The sequence below is a fragment of the Castor canadensis genome, chromosome 10 (genome assembly GCF_047511655.1).
Source record: "Castor canadensis chromosome 10, mCasCan1.hap1v2, whole genome shotgun sequence".
NCBI lineage: Eukaryota > Metazoa > Chordata > Mammalia > Rodentia > Castoridae > Castor > Castor canadensis.
The window spans coordinates 109,415,805-109,434,455 of NC_133395.1; the positions used below are offsets into that span (position 1 = coordinate 109,415,805).

Below are 18,651 nucleotides of genomic sequence, written 5' to 3' on the forward strand. Positions count from 1 at the left end.
ACCATGTATCACTTAGCTCACCTTGTGGTCCCCATCTTCCCAAGTCGTCTGGTCACTAGCATCTGGCGGCGGTGCAGGATCCCTCCTGGTTTCTCCATTTATCGTGAAGTGTAGATGCTCTGCACAGGCTGGAGATTTGGAGGAATCAACATTTTGCCTCTTCTTGGTGGTTTTTCCTGTAAGGTGTGTCTCCGGCGTCTCTCCAACATTTTACTTTAGGAGGCACACTTTCTGCTTCCTCCCTCTAGCTGCCATATTGGAATCCTATAATACATTTTGTATGATCATTCCTTCCTCCCTCCATCCATCCCTTCCTTCCTTCCTTCCTCTCTCCCTTCCCCTCTTCCCCTTATTTATTTGGCCTAAATATGTTCTCTCTTGGTGTATATTCCATGTGCACATCAGAAGAATGTATACTGTGCTATTGAGTGCAGTCTTCTATAAATTTCAAGTGGGTCAAGTGATCATGTTATTCAGATCTTCTGTTTTTGTTGATTTTCTGTCTACTTGTATTATTTATTAAAAGTCTTCAGCTATTACTATAAATTCATCTGTTTCTGAGTTCAAAAGTGCTTTAAAAGATCCAGATATGTAGAGTTAAATATTAAATGTTCAGTTAATATCTTTGAACTTCTGTCAGGCAACTCTGCTTTGGTTTTTAAATTTCTTGGTGCTTTTTTTTGAGAGAGCAGTACTGGGAATTGAACTCAGACCTGGGGCTTATTCCGCCATCCCCTCAGTCATTAACTTTCTTTTTTTTTTTAAACTCTGAGCTATGCACTTGCTAGGCAAACACTCTTAACAATTGAGCCATGTCCCCTGGTCCTTTTTTGCTCTGTTTTTTCAGATAAGATCTTTTGCCTTGACCTGCAGTCCTCCTATCTATGCTTCTACATAACTGAAATTACAATATGAACCATCACACCTAGATTTCTTGTTGAGATGGAGTCTTGATAACGTCTTGCCTGAGTTTGTCCCAAACCAGTCTTTCCAATCTCTGCCTCCTGAGTAGTTGTGATTACAGGTATAAGCCACCATACCCAGCCTTGCTTTATTTTTCAGGTAGAGGCTCGTGCTTTTTGATCTATCTTGGATTGAGATCCTCCTACCTATACCTCCTAAGTAGCTGGGATGACAGGCATGCACCACTACCTACAGTTTGATTTGGAGAGAGGGTTTCATTAACTTTTGTCCAGGCTGGCCTTGAACAATGAGCCTCCAATTTCTTCCTCCCAAGTAGTTTGGAGTACAGGCCTGCACCACCATGCCCAGCCACTGGTGCTTTCGATGCATAGACAATATCTTTCCAGTCATGTTTATATTTAGGTAGTGAATTGATTGTGAAACTTGTAAGTATAATGTCCTTAAGAACTTTGAAAAACCAGTGATTTCCAATCTGATCTTGTAATGCTGTAGCTAAAGAAGTGCACCTTACATATTTGAAGATGCAGTGTTTAACATAGACCAAGATGTCTCTTTTTGTTCTTTCCTAAAATTCTGCCCATAGTTTTAAATTTCTTCCCATTAAAAGGCTTCTTCCACTGGTGTTTTAGACTAATGAAAACAGCTAAAATGCAAATGAAGGTATATTCATTTAATGTAGTTGTAGTTTTATATATTTCTAGAATACCTAGATTCTAAAAAAGATGGATTTATGATGAACTTAAAACACTTTCAAAGTATATAAGGATAAAAATGGTAACTTTTTTAGCTCTGCAACTAAAACCGAATTTTTTAAATTGTATGTAATTAAAACAGTTCATTTATTAAAGATCACTGTGTGTAATATATATGCTACAATTTCCTCTAAATATATGATTAAATTCACATTTAGGTATTTGAATAAGAATCAGGGTATTTAAAAAACAATAGAAGCTATGTTCACTGATGCTGTAACACTGATACTCTGGTAACTTGATAGATCAGAACAGTTGATGGTAGAACAAACTCCTCATCTCTACACTATTGTAGATAAATATTTAGAAGGTATTAAAAATGCTTTCAGTTGTGTGTCTTAAATAGTACACACCTTTGAGAATCCCAGGCTTAAAATCACTAACCTGGTTGCCCTTTGGGTCATATCAACATTCTGTAAAGGAAGCCTGAGAAAACTATTGCAGTGTTTTTAGCTGCATGTAAGTGTACAGGGAGAAAAATTTTTCCCAAATTTTACATATGTAAAAGGCTAACAAGGGGAAGTAAAAAGTAAGACTTGACCAGAAGTATATTGAGAGTTGTTTTAAGTCACAGTGGCAAAAGAGAATGTATTCTTTATGCTGTATGTCTTAATAACAGAGCAATATAAGTGACATTGCTTTTGAGTCTGTTAGCTAACAGAATGCATTTAGATTGAAAAATAAGTAATTTTTATGCTCAAATCAAAACTTGTTTCTAAAGCTTGGGGAAATTTTTTTTACTTACTTAGAAAAAATATTAAATATAGGCCAAAAAATCCTAGAATTAATCAATTTTTCATATTCATACTCTCTCCATTTCTCATCCTTGGCTCTTTATTTTATATGAATATTTTGTTTGTTTGTTTTTCTCTCCCAAGTCTTTCCATAACCAAGTACACCAGAGGCAAATTGAATATTTCCTGCTAATTGCCCTAACAAGTGCTTTCCTTTTGCCATATGGTAATTTATGTATGATCTCATATTCTATTATTGAGTATACATGGTCATTATTCAGATCTGTATCACACTAGTGATAATACTGTGTGTCCTTGATAGGTTTCTGGCCAGACATAGATTTCCACCATTATGTTTTGTCCTTTTGGCACTCTGTTTAATATGTGTAAAACCTTTCATATAAACTGCTAGTCTGTATTTAAGGAATGCCTGTAAATTCACATTTCCTGTAGAAGTGTCATCTGACTCTCATTGAAGACATTTAAGATCACCTGTGTGTTTTAGGTGAACATTTTAGGTTATTTTTGTGGCTTTTGTAAAATTACTTTAAGGTTAAAGTTTTACCATTAGATACAACTTCATCTGACCCCCAGGACCAGGATAGAATCTTTGCCTTCCCAACATTACTACTTCACTGATCTAAGTGTTAGAAAAATTATGAGCTTGTTTAATGAACAAAATCTCCTTCCAAGCTCATCATTTCATAAGGTATTATTTGATAAAAAACTACTGATTCAATTAAGAAAATCTCTCATTTATTACCCTCTATTAAAAAGAACAAAAAGTTAGTTATTGAAGCACAAGCCCTAAGAAAGTTCTTCCTTCACTAATTGGGAATCTGATGAAACACTGGCGAAAGCATTTTGCTCTATATTTCATATTTTTGCTTTCACCCATTTTTGGTTCCTCATCATGTGTTTTTTTATTCCCCACAAGACCCTTATGTGGGGAATGTGTATGTATGTGTGTGTCTGTGTGTGTGTCTCTCTCTCTGAGTATATTTATAGCAGAATGTAATGGAGGAAAAAAGTTTATTTATAATACTATGAAATAACATGATTCTCTTTTGCTTACATTTATGTTGGTTCTAAAATCTTCTTTCATTAAAATTTGTTGTCTTTAATAACAATGCTTTTATTTTCATTCTACCTCAGTTACTATTTTTAGATATTTTTGTATGATTTAATAGCTGATATTTTATACCAAGCTACCACCTCCAAAAGGTTTTTTATTATAAGTTAAACTGTAAATAATCTGTGGATTAAAAAAAACTATTTTTTAAAATAATTTAATCTTCAATTAAATGTGCTGTATGGAGTTTGATGGAGAAGATATTGTAAAACCTTTTTAAATATAATAATTATAAGCTGTATGAGGTATGAAAAACAATAACAAAATGAGACTGGGATAAGACAAAATGAGTTGTAGACTCAGAGATCACAACGTGCCTTTATTAGAGATTGCCCCAACCTAATTAAGTCAATGGGACTTTAAAAAAAATTAAGAATTATGCTAGTGAGAACACCAAACGTTGTGAATCCTTTTTGTTAGAGAGAATTCAGCCAAGGCAGTCATGCTGGAGAGAACCAACTATCTAGCTCTTCTAGCTGACCCATCCCCAAGGTTGGAGGTGATAAATCCCTCCAGCTGAAGTGAGAATGACATAGGGTACATAATTATAAATATATGTTAATGGGTAGAATTTTTTCATGTCACTTGGTATATATTGTAATTTAAGTTCATTTGAACTACCAGTTTATAATTGAAAGAATTTTATTTGAATAAATACTCATATAAGAATAATATTCGTAATATACATTATCTTTTCCTAATCTTTCATTTATAAGCCCTTTATTCATTTTAATCCAGAACCTTTGTTTCCTTTTTTAATATTTTGTTAGTTTATATTAGTTATAAAAAGGGTTTTCATCATGAAATTTCCATAATACATACAATGTACTTTGATCAAATTCACCTCCCCACTTACTCTTTCTTATGCCCCCTCCCCACTTTTTAAAAGAACTTTTAACAGGTTTCATTATTCTGTTCTCATGTATGTATATGAAATACTTCAATGATATTCAACACCCTCTTACCCTCAACTTTTGCTCTCCCATCTCCCAATGGTACCCATCCCTCAAAGAGAACTGTCTTATATTCCTGTCATTCATTTTTAAGGGCTAGATCCTACATATGAGAGATAACATGTGATATTTGCCTTTCTCTGTTTGGCTTATTTCACTTAACATTATGATCTCTAGTTGCATCCATTTACCCGCAAACAACATAATGTCATTCTTTATGGCCAAATAATACTCCATTGTTTATATTACACACTTTCTTTATCCATTCATCAGTTGATGAGCAACTAGGCTGATTCCATACTTTGACTATTGTGTATAGTGACACTGTAAACATGGATGTATAGATATTTCAACTGTATGTTGACTTTCATTCCTTTGGATATATGCACAGGAGTGGTATAGCAGGATCATATGGTCGTTCTAGCTTTAGTTTTTTAAGGAATCTCTATATTGATTTCCACAGTGGCTCACTAATTTACATTCCCACTGACAACTTATAAAGGTCCCCTTTTTTTTGAGTTCTCACCAGCATTTGTTCTTGTTTGTTTTCTTGATGACAGCCATTCTGACTGGACTGAGATAGAATCTCAGTGATGTTTTGATTTGCATTTCCTTTATGGCTAAGAATAATGAACGTTTCTTCATGTATTATTCAGCCATTTATACTTCTTTTGAAAACTGTTCATTTTTCCTACTTATTAATTGAATTATTTGTTCTTGGATATTTAATATTTCGAACTCTTTATATCTTTTTTTTTTTTTTTGGTGGTACTGGGGTTTGAACGCAGGTCCTCACACCTACTAGGTGGGCACTTTACCACCTGAGCTACTCTACCACCCTTTTCAAGGTACAGTCTCTCAAACTGTTTGCCTGGACTGGCCTGAAACCATGATCCTCCTGATTCTACCTCCCAAGTAGCTAGGATTACAGTCATGAGTCACCAGTGCCTAGCTTGGAACTCTTTATATATTCTAGATATTAATCCTTTATCTGATGAATAAGTGGCAAAGATTTTCTCCCATTCTGTAGGTTTTCTTTTGATTCTGTTAATTATTTCCTTTACTGTGCAGAAGCTTTTTAATCTGATGTAATTCCATTTTCAATTCGTATTCTTGTTTTCTCAGTGATTGGGGTTCTATTCAGAAAAGTGTTGATATACCCAAAAGACTGTTACTCCAGAGGCACCTGCACATCCATGTTTATTGCGGCACTATTCACAATAGCCAAGTTATGGAAACAGCCAAGATGCCCCACCACTGACGAATGGATTAAGAAAATGTGGTATCTATACACAATGGAATTTTATGCAGCCATGAAGAAGAACGAAATGTTATCATTCGCTGGTAAATGGATGGAATTGGAGAACATCATTCTGAGTGAGGTTAGCCTGGCCCAAAAGACCAAAAATCGTATGTTCTCCCTCATATGTGGACATTAGATCAAGGGCAAACACAACAAGGGGATTGGACTATGAGCACATGATAAAAGCGAGAGCACACAAGGGAGGGGTGAGGATAGGTAAGACACCTAAAAAACTAGCTAGCATTTGTTGCCCTTAATGCAGAGAAACTAAAGCAGATACCTTAAAGCAACTGAGGCCAATAGGAAAAGGGGACCAGGAACTAGAGAAAAGGTTAGATCAAAAAGAATTAACCTAGAAGGTAACACCCACGCACAGGAAATCAATGTGAGTCAATGCCCTGTATAGCTATCCTTATCTCAACCAGCAAAACCCCTTGTTCCTTCCTATTATTGCTTATACTCTCTCTACAACAAAATTAGAGATAAGGGCAAAATAGTTTCTGCTGGGTATTGAGGGGGGGAGCAGGAGGGGGTGGAGTGGGTGGTAAGGGAGGGGGTGGGGACAGGGGGGAGAAATGAACCAAGCCTTGTATGCACATATGAATAATAAAAGAAAAATGAAAAAAAAAAAAAAAGAAAAGTGTTGCCTATATATATACATATCTTCAAGGACTTTCCCTGTTTTCCTCTAAAAGGCTTACATTAATAGCTTTGATTCCTTTTAAATTAATTTTTGCACAGAGTGAGAGATAGGAATCTAGTTTCAATCTTCTACATGTGGTGGATATCCATTTTTTCAACACTATTTGTTGGAAGAGCCTCTTCTCCAATATAGGTTGGCTATAGCTATGTGGGCTTACTCCTGGATGTTCTATTCCATTCATCTATGTATTCGTTTTTTATGCCAGTACCATGCTGTTTTTGTTACTCTCACTCTGTAGTGTAAATGGGAAGTCAGGTTTTGTGATAATTCCAGCATTGTTTTTTTTTTTTTTTCAGAATTGCTTTAGGCATTTGGAGTTTTCTATGTTTCTGAATGAGTTTTAAGATTGGTTTTTCTATTTCTGTGAAAAAATGACATTTGAGATTTCATTGTGACTTTATTACATCTGAAGATTGCTTTTAGTAGTATAGCCATTTTCAGAATATTAATTCTGCCAACCCATGAATGTGGGAGACCTTTCCACTTCTAGTGTCATCTTCACCTTCTTTCTATGGTGTTTTATAGTTTTCATTGAAGAGGACTTTTAATTCCTTAGTTAGGTTTATTCCTAGGTATTAAATTTTTAAGGCTCTTGTAAATGGAGTTGTTTTCCTGATTTCTTTCTCAGTCGGTTCATTATTGGTTTACAGAAAGGTACTGATTTTTTTATGTTGATTTTGTATCCTATTACTTTGCTAAAAGTGTTTATTGTCTATAAGACTTTTTTTCAGTCTTTTGGGTCTTTTTAACTATAGTATCATGTCATCTACAAATTGTAGTAACTTCTTCCTTTTCTATTTGTATCCATTTTTTTCTTTTTTTCCTTTACTGTGATGGGTGGGGTACGTTGTGGCATTTACACAGGTTCTTACAATGTATCAAATATACCCCTTTTATTTCTTACTCTTATCCTTATTGCTCTGGCTAAGAATACTGGCATTATTATTCTATTGAGTAAGAGTAGAAAGAATAGAAACCCTTGTATTATTTCTCACTTTGGAAGAAATGGTATCAGTTTTTCTCCATTTAGGATGATGTTGCCTGTAGGTTTGTGTATAGCCTTTATTACATTGAGGAATGTTTCTTCTTTTCCTAGTTTCTTCAAAGCTTTTATCAGGGCTGGAGATCTGGCTTAAACTAGAGAGTGCCTGCCTAGCCAAGTATAAAGGCCTGAGTTCAAACTCCAGTACTACAAAAAAAAAAAAAAGGCTTTTATAATGATAGAATATTGAATTTTGTCAAAGGCTTTTTTTATGCGATTTTTGTCTTTATTCTATTTATGTGCCATATTATGTTTCTTGACTTGCTTATGTCAAACCATTGTTACGTCCTCTGGAATGAAACCAACATGATTATGATGTATAGTCTTTTAAATATGTTGTTAAAATAGGCATGGGAGAATTTTATTGATAATTTTTACATCTATGTTTATCAGAGAAATTGTTCTGTAATTTTCTTTTTTGTTGTTTTGGTATCAGTAATACTGGCTACATAGAATGAGTTTGGTAGAGGTCCTTCCTTTCTATTTTATGGAACAGTTTGAGGAGCATTGGAATTATGTCTTCTTTAAAGGTCTGGTAGAATTGAGCAGTGAATCCATCTAGTTCTGGTGCTGTGAGACTCTTTATTTACTTAGAAAATCTCTTTCCATCCCTTCACTTTAAGCTTGTGTTTATCTTTGTCAGTATGTTTCTTATAGGTAATAAATGATTGGATCTTGTTTTTTAATTTAGTCTGCCAGTCTGTCTTTTGATTGGAGAATTGAGACCATTGACAGAGTTATTATCAAAAGGCATATAGTAATTCCTGCCATTTTGTTGTTTTTGTAGTGTTTGATTCTTCACTAATCCTCATTTGTTTATCTACTTGTCTGGTAAGGTTTATTTTTCCCATGTTTTCATAGTGGCAGGTTTTTCTGTTTGTTTGTTTGTTTGTTTTCCCCTATGTGTAAGATTCCTTAGTATCTTTTGCAGTACTGGTTTATTCTTTTTTTTCTTTTTTTCTTTGCGGTACTAGGGTTTGAACTCGGAGCCTACACCTTGAGCCACTCCAACAGCCCTTTCTTTTGTCATGGTTTTCTTTGAGGTAGGGTTTCTCACACTTTGCCTGGGCTGGCTTCAAACTGTGATCCTCCTGCTCTCTGTCTCCTGAGTAGCTAAGATTGCAGGTGTGAGCCACCAGCACCTGGTACAGTGCTGGTTTAGATTTTGTTTATCATGGAAGGTTTTTATTTCTTCAATTTTAAGGATTAGTTTTGCTAGGTAAAGTAATCTAGGTTGGCAGGTAATTTCTTTCAAGTTTGAAATGCATCGTTCTATATTCTCATTCCTTTTAAAGTTTCTGATGAGAAATCTGCCATTATTCTGGTATATAAGGAAGAAGGAAGGCATGGAGATGGGAGGGTGGGTAAAGTGTGCAGGAATATAGTTTAATTACTGTGGAGAAAGCTGCTATAGTCAGATATTGCAAAGGGATAGAAAATTTAAGAATACCAAAAAGAGAGATAATAAGCTACCAATAGAAAAACAGAAAAAATAAAAATCAGTATTTGTTCCTTATTGAATTAGAAAGTAAATGCCTGCTGTGCTCTAAAGGATGCTGTTCTACAATCTCTACTTCTCAGCTTTTTGTTTGTGGTTCTTTCTTTTGTGTTTACTCATGTATTCCCTTTGGGCCCCTGATTGCCAGGAATTCCTCTCTGGGTGCAGCTTGTTGCAGTGTTCTGTGCTAAGTTAAGCCTCTAGACTAGGGGCAGTGGCTAAAATGAGGCCAGGTAGGTCCTGTGGAGTACCAGGAATTCCCAGGGGTTGGGCTGCTCTTCCAAGGTTCTGTTGGGGTGGTTCCAGTCATGTGAAATAGCAGTTGGTGGTGGGTGGAAAAGTCTCTGAGCCCACAGCTAGTAAGTAGGTCAGGGAGCATTCTGCCAAGTGCACCCACTCTTGAAGCCTGTGCCTTGCACTTCCCATGGGATCCAGTGACAGCTCTGGCCGCTCCACAGCTTTTCCCTTTTCCACCTAGGCCTCTAGTTTGATGTTTTGTTTGCCTGTGGCAGACATATGGCTTGTTACTTGTGTGACTGGGTTGGGTGGAAGGTTTAGGGCTGTGGCCAACTAGTTAGCTTCATCCCATGCCTGTCCTTTTTCCTAGGCCAGGGAATGTCTTTCACCCAACTGCCTTCCCTGAAGTAAGGTGCAGTGGTCTGTGGTCAGCCTGTCTTGATGAGTCTTTTATTTATTTCTTTTTTCATTTTTCTTTTATTATTCATATGTGCATACAAGGCTTGGTTCATTTCTCCCCCCTGCCCCCACCCCCTCCCTTACCACCCACTCCGCCCCTTCCCTCTCCCCCCCCTCAATACCCAGCAGAAACTATTTTGCCCTTATTTCTAATTTTGTTGTAGAGAGAGTATAAGCAATAATAGGGAGGAACAAGGGTTTTTGCTGGTTGAGATAAGGATAGCTATACAGGGCATTGACTCACATTGATTTCCTGAGCGTGGGTGTTACCTTCTAGGTTAATTCTTTTTGATCTAACCTTTTCTCTAGTTCCTGGTCCCCTTTTCCTATTGGCCTCAGTTGCTTTAAGGTATCTGCTTTAGTTTCTCTGCGTTAAGGGCAACAAATGCTAGCTAGTATTTTAGGTGTCTTACCTATCCTCACCCCTTCCTTGTGTGCTCTCGCTTTTATCATGTGCTCATAGTCCAATCCCCTTGTTGTGTTTGCCCTTGATCTAATGTCCACATATGAGGGAGAACATACGATTTTTGGTCTTTTGAGCCAGGCTAACCTCACTCAGAATGATGTTCTCCAATTCCATCCATTTACCAGCGAATGATAACATTTCGTTCTTTTTCATGGCTGCATAAAATTCCATTGTGTATAGATACCACATTTTCTTAATCCATTCGTCAGTGCTGGGGCATCTTGGCTGTTTCCATAACTTGGCTATTGTCAGTAGTGCTGCAATAAACATGGATGTGCAGGTGCCTCTGGAGTAACAGTCTTTTGGGTATATCCCCAAGAGTGGTATTGCTGGATCAAATGGTAGATCGATGTCCAGCTTTTTAAGTAGCCTCCAAATTTTTTTCCAGAGTGGTTGTACTAGTCTACATTCCCACCAACAGTGTAAGAGGATTCCTTTTTCCCCGCATCCCCGCCAAACCTGTTGTTGGTGGTGTTGCTGATGATGGCTATTCTAACAGGGGTGAGGTGGAATCTTAGCGTGGTTTTAATTTGCATTTCCTTTATTGCTAGAGATGGTGAGCATTTTTTCATGTGTTTTCTGGCCATTAGAATTTCTTCTTTTGAGAAAGTTCTGTTTAGTTCACGTGCCCATTTCTTTATTGGTTCATTAGTTTTGGGAGAATTTAGTTTTTTAAGTTCCCTGTATATTCTGGTTATCAGTCCTTTGTCTGATGTATAGTTGGCAAATATTTTCTCCCACTCTGTGGGTGTTCTCTTCAGTTTAGAGACCATTTCTTTTGATGAACAGAAGCTTTTTAGTTTTATGAGGTCCCATTTATCTATGCTATCTCTTAGTTACTGTGCTGCTGGGGTTTCATTGAAAGTTCTTACCTATACCTACTAACTCCAGAGTATTTCCTACTCTTTCTTGTATCAACTTAAGAGTTTGGGGTCTGATACTAAGATCCTTGATCCATTTTGAGTTAATCTTGGTGTAGGGTGATATACATGGATCTAGTTTCAGTTTTTTGCAGGCTGCTAACCAGTTTTCTCAGCAGTTTTTGTTGAAGAGGCTGCTATTTCTCCATCGTATATTTTTAGCTCCTTTGTCAAAGATAAGTTGCTCATAGTTGTGTGGCTTCATATCTGGGTCCTCTATTCTGTTCCACTGGTCTTCATGTCTGTTTTTGTGGCAGTACCATGCTGTTTTTATTGTTATTGCTTTGTAATATAGTTTGAAGTCAGGTATGTGATACCTCCTGCATTGTTCTTTTGACTGAGTATTGACTTGGCTATTCGTGGCCTGTTGTGTTTCCATATAAATTTAACAGTAGATTTTTCAATGTCTTTAATGAATGTCATTGGAATTTTGATGGGAATTGCATTAAACATGTAGATTACTTTTGGGAGTATCGACATTTTTACTATGTTGATTCTACCAATCCATGAGCATGGGAGATCTCTCCACTTTCTATAGTCTTCCTCAATCTCTTTCTTCAGAAGTGTATAGTTTTCCTTGTAGAGGTCTTTCACATCTTTTGTTAGGTTTACACCTAGGCATTTGATTTTTTTTGAGGCTATTGTAAATGGAATTGTTTTTATACATTCTTTTTCCGTTTGCTCATTGTTAGCATATAGAAATGCTAATGATTTTTCTATGTTGATTTTATATCCTGCTACCTTGCTATAGCTATTGATGATGTCTAGAAGCTTCTGAGTAGAGTTTTTTGGGTCTTTAAGGTATAGGATCATGTCGTCTGCAAATAGGGATATTTTGACAGTTTCTTTACCTATTTGTATTCCTTTTATTCCTTCTTCTTGCCTAATTGCTCTGGCTAGGAATTCCAGTGCTATGTTGAATAGGAGTGGAGATAGTGGGCATCCTTGTCTGGTTCCTGATTTTAGAGGGCATGGTTTCAGTTTTTCTCCGTGAAGTGTAATGCTGGCTGTAGGTTTGTCATATATAGCTTTTATAATGTTGAGGAACTTTCCTTCTATTCCTAGTTTTCTTAGAGCTTTTATCATGAAATGATGTTGGATCTTATCAAAGGCTTTTTCTGCATCTATTGAGATGATCATCTATTGAGATGTTGGATCTTATCAAAGGCTTTTTCTGCATCTATTGTCTTTGCTTCTGTTAATGTGGTTTATTACATTTATTGATTTTCATATGTTGAACCACCCCTGCATCCCTGGGATGAAGCCTACTTGGTCTTGGTGAATAATCTTTTTGATGTGTTGCTGAATTCGGTTTGCCATTATTTTGTTGAGGATTTTTGCATCAATGTTCATTAAGGAGATTGGCCTATAGTTCTCCTTTTTGGAGGTGTCTTTGCCTGGTTTTGGGATAAGTGTAATACTGGCTTCATAAAATGTGTTTGGCAGTTTTCCTTCCCTTTCTATTTCGTGGAACAGTTTAAGGAGGGTTGGTATCAGTTCTTCTTTAAAGGTCTGATAGAATTCAGCAGAGAATCCATCAGGTCCTGGACTTTTCTTTTTTGGGAGACTCTTGATTGCTGCTTCAATTTCATTTTGTGTTATAGGTCTATTCAGGTGATTAATTTCCTCTTGGTTCAGTTTTGGATGATCATATGTTTCTAGAAATCTGTCCATTTCTTTTAGATTTTCAAATTTATTTGAATGTAGGTTCTCAAAATAGTATCTGATGATTTCCTGGACTTCCATGGTGTTTGTTGTTATCTCCCCTTTTGCCTTCCTAATTCTACTAATTTGGGTTTTTTCTCTCCTCATTGTAGTCAGGTTTGCCAGGGGTCTATCGATCTTGTTTATTTTTTCAAAGAACCAACTTTTTGTTTCATTAATTCTTTGTATGGTTTTTGTGGTTTCTATTTCGTTGATTTCAGCTCCTATTTTTATTATTTCTCTCCTTCTATTTGTTTTGGGATTTGCTTGTTCTTCTTTTTCTAGGAGTTTGAGATGTATCATTAGGTCATTGATTTGGGATCTTTCAGTCTTTTTAATATATGCACTCATGGCTATAAACTTTCCTCTCAAGACTGCCTTAGCTGTGTCCCATAGTTTCTGGTAGGTTGTGTTTTCATTTTCATTGACTTCCAGGAACTTTCTAATTTCCTCTTTTATTGCATCGATGATCCATTCTTCATTAAGTAATGAGTTATTCAGTTTCCAGCTGTTTGCATGTTTTTTGTCTTTACTTTTTTTGTTGAGTTCTACTTTTACGGCATTGTGGTCAGATAGTATGCACGGTATTATTTCTATTTTCTTATATTTGCTGAGGCTTGCTTTGTGCCCTAGGATATGATCTATTTTGGAGAAGGTTCCATGGGCTGCTGAGAAGAATGTGTATTGTGTAGAGATTGGATGTAATGTTCTGTAGACATCTACTAGGTCCACTTGATCTATTGCATATTTTAGATCTTAGATTTCTTTATTGAGTTTTTGTTTGGATGACCTATCTATTGATGATAATGGGGTGTTAAAGTCTCCCACAACCACTGTGTTGGCGTTTATATATGCTTTTAGGTCTTTCAGGGTATGTTTGATGAAATTGGGTGCGTTGACATTGGGTGCATACAGATTGATGATTATTATTTCCTTTTGGTCTATTTCCCCTTTTATTAGTATGGAATGTCCTTCTTTATCTCCTTTGATCAATGTAGGTTTGAAGTCTACTTTGTCAGAGATAAGTATTGCTACTGCTGTCTGTTTTTGGGGGCCATTGGCTTGGTAAATCTTCTTCCAGCCTTTCATCCTAAGCATATGCTTATTTCTGTCGGTGAGATGAGTCTCCTGTAAGCAACAAATTGTTGGATCTTCTTTTTTAATCCATTTTGTCAAACGGTGTCTTTTGATGGGTGAATTAAGTCCATTAACATTAAACGTTAGTACTGATAGGTATGTGGTGATTCCTGCCATTTAGTTGTCTTAGTTGTTTGAAGGTTTGATTGTGTGTACCTAACTTGATGTTACTCTCTACTGTCTTGCTTTTTCTTATCCTGTGGTTTGGTGCTGCCTGCCTTTTCATGGTTAAGTTGGGTGTCACTTTCTGTGTGCAGGATCCCTTGCAGAATCTTTTGTAATGGTGGCTTTGTGGTCACATATTGTTTTAGTTTCTGCTTATCATGGAAGACTTTTATTGCTCCATCTATTTTGAATGATAGCTTTGCTGGCTAGAGTATCCTGGGGTTGAAGTTATTTTCATTCTGTGCCTGGAAGATCTCACCCCACGCTCTTCTTGCTTTTAATGTTTCTGTTGAGAAGTCTGCTGTGATTTTGATGGGTTTACCTTTGTATGTTACTTGTTTTTTCTCTCTTACAGCCTTCAATATTCTTTTCTTAGTTTCTGAACTTGTTGTTTTAATGATATGTCGTGGAGTAGTTCTATTTTGATCTGGTCTGTTTGGTGTCCTGGAGGCCTCTTGCCTTTGTATGGGAATATCTTTCTCTAGATTTGGGAAATTTTCCGTTATTATTTTGTTGAATATATTATGCATTCCCTTCGCTTGCACCTCTTCTCCTTCTTCGATGCCCATGATTCTCAAGTTTGGTCTTTTGATGGAGTCAGTGAGTTCTTGCATTTTCTTTTCACAGGTCTTGAGTTGTTTAATTAATAGTTCTTCGGTTTTTCCTTTAATTACCATTTCATCTTCGAGTTCTGAGATTCTGTCTTCTGTTTGTTCTATTCTGCTGGATTGGCCTTCCGTTTTGTTTTGCAGTTCTGTTTCATTCTTTTTTCTGAGGTTTTCCATATCCGGGCAGTTTTCTTCTTTAATGTTGTCTATTTTTGTCCTGAGTTCATTTATCCGTTTATTCATTGTGTTCTCTCTTTCACTTTGGTGTTTATACAGTGCTTCTGTGGTTTCCTTTATTTCTTCTTTTGCTTTTTCAAATTCTCTATTTTTATTGTCTTGGAATTTCTTGAGTGTCTCCTGTACATTTTGGTTGACCCTATCCAGTATCATCTCTATAAAATTCTCATTGAGTACTTGTAGTATGTCTTCTTTTAAATTATTCTTGTGGGCTTCATTGGGTCCTTTGGCATAGTTTATCTTCATTTTGTTGGAGTCTGGATCTGAGTTTTTGTTCTCTTCATTCCCCTCTGGTTCCTGTACTAATTTTTTGCTGTGGGGAACCTGGTTTCCCTGTTTTTTCTGTCTTCCCGTCATTGTCTTTGGTGTTGTTACTGTCCCTGTACTGTGTGCAATTAAGTATTTTCTAGCTTGTAATAATAACAATGGTAATATTTAGAATGGAAGGGTGAGCTGAGATGGAAAGCAAGAAGTTAAAGAAAAGGGGAAAACAAATATACAGACAAGAGGGAGAAAGCAGAACAAGGTATCAGACAAGAGAGTTTCAAAGGTATAAACAGGGAGTGTTAGTGTACTAATCGACAGTAAGCTGAACAGACATTAGACAGAGAGAGGATTGAAAATCAAAGATAAAAAAAATAAAAAATAAGTAAATGGAAGTAATATCTATATATAAAAATGAATTAAAATAAAATGGAAAATAGAAAATTAAAAAAAAAAAAACAAAAAAACCCAAAAAACTTCCAAGTTTATATGCAATGCAGTTTCAGTCTTAATAATTTGGGTGTCCGTCTCAATCTCCAGTCCTGGAGTTGGTGCCTTAGATGTTGTTCTGTAGTTGTCTCATCAAAGGGGATGCATAAAGTAAAACAAAACTACACACTCACACACACACACACACACACACAAAAGCCCCACCAAGTGTCCCCAGTTCAAATGCAATACAGTTTCAGTAAGTTTTTCGTCTTGCAGGTGTTATTTGGTTGTTCTCTCATCAAAGGTAGGGAGAAAAAGAAAAAAAAGCGTCTGGAGGCAGTTCTGAGAGTGGTATCTGCAACTGTGGCTTGCCTGCCTGCTGCTCTCAGCCTGTAGCTGGCGGCGTTATTTATGCAGATCTCTGGGGTGAGCTAGCACTCCCCTGGTCCCACAGGCTTTGTTTGCTCAGAGTTCTCCTGTGCGGGAGCCTCTGCTACAGGCTTTCCCCTTTCCAAGCACTGGGAAAGGTGACCCTGCCCCCGCGTTATCAGGCCTGCATGTTTATTTACAGTTCATGTGGGAGGTGGGTCTTCCCTCCTCTCCTGTGGAGTTTTTCCTCCCTCAGCCAATTCTCACAAGCTTCCCCACTCCTGGTTGCTGGGGGCGTGCCGCGCTCCCGCCAGAGGCTCTCCAGCCTGCCTGGCTTGTTTATTTACAGTCCCGGGAAGGATTCCCTTCCCCCAATCTTCAGTGCTCAGGGTGCCCCACCCTCTTTCCGGCGTGTCTTAACTGTTCTTATTGCTTATTACTCAGTTTCTCTTTTTTTTCCTGGGTGGAGGTCAGTCTGTCCATGGGGCTATGCTGCTCTGTCCCAGGCTTGTCTATGGGGGTACCGCGAAGCTCACCTGGTCCTAGTCTTCCCAAGCCATATGGGCGCCGGCCACTGGCGGCCCCGGGGGCCTCCTCGGTTCTCCGTTTAACGTGAAGTGGAGATTCTCTGCGCCGGCTGGAGATGTGGAGGGGTCAAAGTTATGCCTTTTCTTAGTGATTATGCCTGCAAAGTGTGTCTCCAGTGTCTCTCCAAGATTTCACTATAGGAGGGTCGCTTTCTGCTTCCTACCTCTAGCCGCCATCTTGGAATCCCCCGATGAGTCTTTTCTTGTGGCATCTGTACTTACATTTGTGTGCTGTGCTGGGTTCTGGGCCTAGGGATGTAGCTAGTTGGAAAAATATGGAACACTCCACAAATTTGTGTGTTATCCTTGTGCAGGGCCCATGCTGATGTTCTCTGTTGTTCCAGTTCTAATATATGTGGTGCTGAAGTGAGACCTGTCCTTGTCTCTTAACCAGTGGCAAGTGACAAAAATGTTGAGTTAAAGTCAAATTAAGAGTGTCTCCTTTTTATATGGTTGCCATGTGGAATTTCTATTTGCAGAGCATTTACAACAGTGTCTGAGATGTATGAAAGACTCTCTTAAGTTTTTGGTAAATTATGATGTGAACTCATAGTAAAGATCACAAAATGCTGGTTAAGACCTCATGACTGTAACTAATAACAAAAATGATGGATGATACACTCCCTTAAACCAAAAAGTGATGGGAAGTGATTATTTCCAGAGTCATCAGTACCTGTCTAGTAAGTGTCTTTTACTCTGGCACTTGGTGTATCAATCAGTTAGTAACTATGTTTTCTGTAGCTTAGTATCAAGCAGGAGGAGTGCCTCTGCCTTTTGACATTTAGGACAACAGAGGCAAATAAGAATGTACTAACTCTGTTTTCCTCTTCAGCCTTTCACTCGCTCCTTTTTTTTTTCTTCCATGGAATATGCAGTTTTTTAAAAATGAGGATAGAGTGATGTTACCTAATTCAGTGGTAGTATTGCTAGTGGTGGAGAGCAAGGGCCTCCTGCTGCATGATGCTGCCCACAGTTAGTCCGACAGGCTTTCTTCTGCCTCCTCTTCACCTCCTTAGCTTTCTGCCTGTGCAGTATTTTACTATTCTCCAACCCCCCTCTCCCCACATCTGTTTCTTGCCTGCCCCTTACCAGTGTACTCTGCTAGTGTTAAGACTTACAGAAAGGAAGAGAAAGATAAGGAAAGAAGGCAAAATGAAACATGAGGAGAGTGTCTCACAGTGTCATTGCCATGTTAATCATTTATTTAAATTGTGTATATTTTCACTGTTTCTTTTTTTATCATACATGACGCAATATCCCTCCTCTCTCCCCTATTTAAAATTATTTAAAGACCTCTGAAGAAGTAGGTTTGACCGATCTGCCTATACAAAATATAGTCATAGGTCCTCTTGCCTCCCAAGTTCTGCCTTCTGGATGGAAATCCTAAAACAATACAAGCTGTGCATACTGAGGAGCAGCACTTCAGAACCAAGGAGCATATGTACCACAGCTACTTGGTTAACCCAGCGAGCTTCTGACCCACACAAGCGTGGCTTGTGCTTCTGGGTTAATTAAAAGTCGGTTTCTTCACCTAGATGCTCTAAGATTTATAAATTCTCACATTAAGGAAATATAAGCTTTGTTATGTCATTGTTTTCTTAGTTTCTTCAGTTTTATGCCTTTTACTTGAGTTCATTAGTGCTGTGGTAATTTTCCTCCTGTTTAACTTAAAAAAAACTGTTCAGATGATCATTCAACATTCATTAAGCAAATATTTATTAGACACATGTTGATATTAAGCATTATGCTTAGGATCATTTGACTATTTAGAGGATTACCAATTAGAACAGGTAGCAGCCTCTCTAAGAAGGCTAGACAAGAACCAGTACAATGAATTTGGGGGCATTATTCAGAATTTGGAAAATAGATGATTTAGGATTTGGTAAGCATGATTCATCATGATTTTTCAGTAAGGGTTCAATAGTACCTGTCCATCAGAAATTTTATGTATGGGGATCCCTATGAATAAGAAATTGGACTAAATGCCAAATAAAGCCCCTCACAATTTTCAGATTGTACCTCTAT

At 37.3% G+C, this 18,651-nt stretch overlaps 1 protein-coding gene and 1 non-coding gene across 3 annotated transcripts in view; one reads left to right on the top strand and one right to left on the bottom strand.

The window, feature by feature from the left end:
• Positions 1 to 18,651, top strand: part of Tbc1d5 (TBC1 domain family member 5) — a 545,741-nt gene that overhangs the window by 339,319 nt on the left and 187,771 nt on the right. The window lies entirely within an intron of this gene.
• LOC141413146 (U6 spliceosomal RNA) lies at positions 16,896 to 16,999 on the bottom strand. The gene has a single exon (XR_012437966.1). It is a non-coding gene; the product is annotated as a U6 spliceosomal RNA (small nuclear RNA).